We start from the raw sequence: 6,427 nt of genomic DNA, 5'->3' as shown, positions 1-6,427 counted from the left end.
AAGTTCTGGAAGTTTATGATGAATAAACATGGAATTAAAGCTTTAATCTTATTATATGATGATTTTATTAAGTAATTTTGGTAGAAATTGATTTTAGGGACTTAATTGTGAGAAAGTTTGGAATTAGGGTTTGGTGTTGGAGTTTTGAATATGAAAGGATATGTAGTGGTCTAAAATAGTTGGAAAAGGTGTTAATTGAAAAAAAAATTAGATCAATTGAGGGGTTAATTGAGTAAGGATCAAATTGTAAAAAACTGTAAAATTTGGGGTAAAAGTGTAATTCTTAGAATTTAAGGGCAGAAACTGTGAAATGAATTAGAATAGAATTAAATGCTGATGAATGAATAAATTTGCATTTTAGATCGAGAACCCGAAACAAGTCGAGGAAAAGAAAAAGTAACTGATTAGTCCCTGAACTTTTACAAATTCAGCAAATTGACCCAAGTAAGTTCATATGGCTGGACTTTTATGATTAATTGTGATGGGTGTCGAATCCACCAATATAAACCTACGCCTAATTTGCGATTTCAGCAGTATAGGAAGTAGGGTCGATCCCTCAAAGACTGGGTTTACTGTAAATCTCTTGACCAGATTTATGTCGGGGCAGTTGTCGTGCCCAAGATATTATGGGGGAGGATAAAGTCGAAAACCTGGAGCCTAAAATAAATAAATAAAAATCGTAAAAAGTAAAAGTTGAAGACAGAATAATAAAAACAGTTAAATAAAATATGTAAAAGAATTAATTAAGATAAACTCAGCCTTAGGCACGAATTTTCCCTCGTCTTTGAACCGATCCTCGAAATTAAATGAACTCCTCTTCTCCAATAAGCTAGTTATAGCTACCAAGGATGCCTCGGACACCAACTCTTCCTTGTGTAAATTAGTTATGGAACGTCCAATAACTAACCCTTACCGATCGAACAACCACGAAACGTTCGTGATTTAGAACTCCGGCAGCTTTGCGTTCTAGAAGAGCCTAGGTCGAACCAGTGCCCTCAACCGCATGGGCATTTAAATCCGTTACTACTTCCCTTGACGGAACCAAACAGCAATCTCCACTTGCACGCCAATGTGTTCACAGAAAACCGATTAGAAACGTTCCTTTCGAATTCCAACCGTCGCCTAACCATACTAAATCAAACGACGTCTTTTTTTACTTAATGTTGATCTGACTTTGTGAGTTGACAAAATCATACTCTTAATCCGGAGAAATAATAAGTACTGGAATTTAGGAGTTAAATTGCTCGGGTTCGTAACTCACGGGTTTTGACGAGGTTAATTCCGACCTAAAGCTGAAAATGGGTTTAGTTAACTAAGGTTTGGGGCATGTTGACTATTGGATAAATTAAATAAGATAAATGGGTGGTTGGCTACCGAAATAAAAAGGAATTTGAAAAGGAATTGCAAATTATTTAATTGGGTGGCTAACTAGGAATTAATAAATTGAAGAAAAAGAAACTATGAACAACAGATGCTACGTGAGAAAAAATGGAGAAAAGATTGAATTCAAAGATGAAAGTTGATTTATGAATTGATGATTAAAATGAACAAATGTAGTTCTATTTATACTAGTGGCCTTGCTAAATTAAGAGCCAACTAGTATAGAAAATCAAGGAAAATATTCCATAATATAAAAAATATCCCAAAATAATCTCCCACTAAGTCAACAATATCAGCTAATTAATATTGGAAAAATTCTACTTTGGCCCTCCTTCTTTGCTTCTTTCTTCAATCTAGCCCAATTGTTTCCTTTTTCTTCTATTTAGCCCAAAATTGCATTCCTGCACAAAATTCAATAAATATGGCAAAATTAGTGGTTCATTCTAATAAATCAACCAATTTAAGTTACATAAAATATGTAACTTTAGCATTTAATCAAACCCCCCCTACTTAGCTTATGCTAGTCCTCGAGCATTTTGTATGTATCTGCAAAAGGAAATTTTTTTTCCAAAATAGGACTTGATATTCATGGTTTTTTACAATTCAACAATTTAATCCTAGCACATTAACATCTCAAATAACCTAGCCTAAGAAGTAAGTAAATATATTAGAGCTTGATAGACTTACCTTTCATTTTATTATTTTATTTATTTATTTTTGTACTTAGGACATTATCGAATTTTTTGACGCGATACATGATGACAACCCAAGCACCATGTTCTGGTTACTCAATTCGGACGTCTCTGAGCGGGTTATTTCGCCCTACTCATGATAACTTGTTAGCGGAGTGAGTGCAAAGAAATTGGACAGCCGCACGAACTTTTTTACGCGAGATGTAATGACAACCCAAGCACCACGTTCCGGTTACTCAGCCCGATGCACAACCCCAATTGTTCACTCTTAACATTCGTATCAGAGGAGTATTATTTTTTTTTTCTTGAAAGACAAGAACTTATGATAAAAGGTAGGCAATCAAGCAAACTCATAATTTCCAAAAAATTTTTACCCGCTAAGTCTAGGTTATTGAAAAGTTTCATGTGTAAAGAATTAAATAGCTAAATCGGTCAAACCATAAGTGTACCATCCCAATTAAAAGAAAAATTTACCTTTTACCAAAAACATGCAAAAATAGCGATGACAAATAAGCAAATTAGAACCAATTTATGTTTCCCTCCCCCCTACTTATTTTACATTGTCCCAATGTAATTTAAAGAATAAAAGTAAAGATAAGTAGGAGAAAGAGAAAAAGAAACTCCCTATGTATTTCAACGTCGTGGAGGGTAGTCTCGTAGGTAGAGTGGGCCTTGGCTGAAATAAAAAGAATTTTGTGGGTTGACATGTGGAATTTAATTTTGTCTTGGAATGTTTCCCTGCAAAAATAGAAATAAAACAAAAATTAAATAAAATAGTAAAAATAATAATAATAGGAAATTTAAAAAAAAATTCATATTTATTAGCTAAGCTATAAACTTAAGAAATAAATTAAAAACTAAAATTTCGATATTTGGTAAAATAGTCGTGATAAATGCATCAAGTAAGTTCCCAGGAAAGAGAGGTGAGTCACAATGGACATACTTAAGTACCAAGTCTTTCCTTAGACAGAACTAATCCTCGACATGTATTTTCATTTTCCATTTTACCAAAAAATTTATTTGCATAAAGGAAAAGAAAATTTGGGTTGCCTCCCAATAGTGCTTTGTTTAACGTCGTTTAGCTCGACGACCTGTGTTATTCAAAATCTTTATCCTTTTGTAATAGACTGGAAAGTAGTTGCATGATCTTCGAGACGTCTTTTATGAATCGTCTGTAAAATCCGTACACCGTGAAATCATTCATGAAGACTTCAATGATTTTCTCGACATAATCGAAGAATATGCTCACCATGCATCTCTAGAAAGTGGCCGGAGCATTACAGAGTCCAAATGACATTCGTCTATACGCAAACATTTCGGAAGGGCACGTGAAAGTTGTTTTGTCTTGATCCTTCGCCTCCCTCAATGTTTCGAGGATTTCTTTTTCCTCCTTCGCTTTCTTATCCTTTGCGAGCCTCTCTGGAAAAGGGGGTGGCATCACGAATGGTTTCTGAATTTCTGATTCCGGTCTGACTTTTGGATCAGAGATCTACTTTTCCCATTCCCTGTCTTGCCCATGACTTTTGTCTGGAACTGTTTCCAGAATCTTTACGCTGCAAAGAGTTATTGCACTTACATTCTGCCTAGGATTCGGCTCTGTCTGGGAAGGTAATTTACCTTGAGATTCCAAACGATTAACTGCTATCGAGAGTTTACTAACTTGATTAGTTAACTCTTGTATTGATGCGTCTGTCCTCTGTTGATATTTTACAGCATCGACGGCAAGTCTTTCCACAAGAGCTTCTAGAGATGTGCTTGACTTGGGTTGTTGTTGTGGTGGTTGCAAAGGTCTTGGTTGGTATGAAGGATTATATTGGGGATTAGTTCCGTAATTCAAGTTAGGATGATCCTTCCACCCAGGATTGTAAATGTTGGAGAAAGGATCATAGCGTCTTTGTGGAGGTTCTGAAAAACCTCCGACAGCATCAACATGTGCCTTTGAATTTTCGTTAAGGATTGGGCACAAATCCATCGAATGTTCAGATGTAGTACAAATTCCACACGGTTGGGTTCGATTCTTCTTTTCTGTAAGCATAGATTGAATAATATTAGTAAGCTTATCCAATTTATCTTCTAAGGATGAAACGTTTACCCCATTAACCCGTCTTGCGGGTTCTGAATTTGGCTGATATTGTTGAGAATTTGCCGCCATGGTGGATATTAGTTCTCTTGCCCTTTGAGGAGTCATATTGACTAGCGCCCCTCCACTAGCAGCGTCAATCATCTTCATTTCCATAGGGAGCAAACCCTCGTAGAAATATTGAAGAAGTGATTGCTCGGTCAAACCGTGTTGAGGACAACTTGCACACATTTTTTTGTATCGCTCCCAATAGTCATAGAGCGATTCACTCTCTATTTGGCGGATCCCCACTATGTCTCTCCTTAGTTCAGCTGCTCGTGATGCTGGGAAGAACCTGTCAAGAAAAACACGAGATAAGTCATCCCATGTTGTAATTGAACCGGGGGGTAAGTAAAATAACCATTCTCTTGCTGTATCAACTAAAGAAAATGGAAAGGCCCGAAGTTTAATTTCATTTTCGGTTACTCCCTGTGGTTTCATGCTGGAGCAAACCATGTGGAATTCTCTCAAGTGGGTATGTGGATTCTCATTCTTCAAGCCTCGAAAAGTGGGCAAAAGGTGAATTAGGCCTGACTTCAACTCGAATGGGGTTTCTCCGGCTGGATAGTTGATGCACAACGATGTTTGCTCATTAGGAGCAGCGGCTAGCTGACGAATGGTTCGGTTCGCCATCCTTTCTGGTTCACCGAGGTTGTCTTCTGCCTCTTTTGTTTCACAAAGTGGTTTGGTCTCTGGTTCAACCACTTCGACTTGTTTTCCACGTTCAATTGCTTCTACACGTCTAAGAACTTTCGTCTCTTTACGTCATGCTCGTGCTGAATTTTCGATCTCTGGGTCGTATTCGAGATCTCCAGATGAAGATCTGGTCATGAAGATGATTTAAACAATTGTAAGTGTTGCCAGTCCCCGACAACGGCGCCAAAAATGATGGGTGTCGAATCCACCAATATAAACCTACGCCTAATTTGCGATTTCAGCAGTATAGGAAGTAGGGTCGATCCCTCAGAGACTGGGTTTACTGTAAATTGTTCTTCTCTTGACCAGATTTATGTCCGGGCAGTTGTCGTGCCCAAGATATTATGGGGGAGGATAAAGTCGAAAATCTGGAGCCTGAAATAAATAAATAAAAATCGTAAAAAGTAAAAGTTGAAGACAGAATATTAAAAACAGTTAAATAAAATATGTAAAAGAATTAATTAAGATAAACTCAGCCTTAGGCACGGATTTTCCCTCGTCTTTGAACCGATCCTCGAAATTAAATAAACTCCTCTTCTCCAATAAGCTAGTTATAGCTACCAAGGACGCCTCGGACACCAACTCTTCCTTGTGTAAATTAGTTATGGAACGTCCAATAACTAACCCTTACCGATCGAACAACCACGAAACGTTCGTGATTTAGAACTCCGCAGACTTTATGTTCTAGAAGAGCCTAGCTCGAACCAAAGGCCCTCAACCGCATGGGGCATTTAAATCCGTTACTACTTCCTTGACGAAACCAAACAGCAATCTCCACTTGGCACGCCAATGTGTTCACAGAAAACCGATTAGAAACGTTCCTTTCGGAATTCCAACTGTACGTCTAACCACACTAAATCAAACGACGTCTTTTTTGACTTAATGTTGATCTGACTTTGTGAGTTGACAAAATCATACTCTTAATCCGGAGAAATAATAAGTACTGGAATTTAGGAGTTAAATTGCTCGGGTTCGTAACTCACGGGTTTTGACGAGGTTAATTCTGACCTAAAGCTGAAAATGGGTTTAGTTAACTAAGGTTTGGGGCATGTTGACTATTGGATAAATTAAATAAGATAAATGGGTGGTTGGCTACTGGAAATAAAAAGGGAATTTTAAAAAGGAATTGCAAATTATTTAATTGGGTGGCTAACTAGGAATTAATAAATTGAAGAAAAAGAAACTATGAACAACAGATGCTACGTGAGAAAAAATGGAGAAAAGATTGAATTCAAAGATGAAAGTTGATTTATGAATTGATGATTAAAATGAACAAATGTAGTCTCTATTTATACTAGTGGCCTTGCTAAATTAAGAGCCAACTAGTATAGAAAATCAAGGAAAATATTCCATAATATAAAAAATATCCCAAAATAATCTCCCACTAAGTCAACAATATCAGCTAATTAATATTGGAAAAATTCTACTTTGGCCCTCCTTCTTTGCTTCTTTCTTCAATCTAGCCCAATTGTTTCCTTTTTCTTCTATTTAGCCCAAAATTGCATTCCTGCACAAAATTCAATAAATATGGCAAAATTAG

Source organism: Gossypium raimondii, chromosome 6 (genome assembly GCF_025698545.1).
Source record: "Gossypium raimondii isolate GPD5lz chromosome 6, ASM2569854v1, whole genome shotgun sequence".
Classification (NCBI taxonomy): Eukaryota; Viridiplantae; Streptophyta; class Magnoliopsida; order Malvales; family Malvaceae; genus Gossypium; species Gossypium raimondii.
The sequence above is the reverse complement of the archived record's forward strand: the minus strand, read 5'-3'. Positions refer to the sequence as shown.